We start from the raw sequence: 264 nt of genomic DNA on the forward strand, positions 1-264 counted from the left end.
ACTTATTTTCTTGCTTTGTTGATCATCTCTTATTCTTCTCTATTACTTAATTGATTTTTGCACATATATATTTTTTCCTTCAGTCTACAATTTTAGGGACTTTAAATTCTTATTTTCCTAAAAGCCTAACATACAAATCAATAAGTGTGATACACCACTTAAATATGTGATCACTCTAAAATTCATGTTGAAATTTAATCCCCAATGCAACAATATTAAGTGGTGTGGCTTTTAGAAGATGACTGAGTCATGAGAACTACACCT

Source organism: Mandrillus leucophaeus, unplaced genomic scaffold (genome assembly GCF_000951045.1).
Source record: "Mandrillus leucophaeus isolate KB7577 unplaced genomic scaffold, Mleu.le_1.0 Scaffold468, whole genome shotgun sequence".
NCBI classification, from domain to species: domain Eukaryota; kingdom Metazoa; phylum Chordata; class Mammalia; order Primates; family Cercopithecidae; genus Mandrillus; species Mandrillus leucophaeus.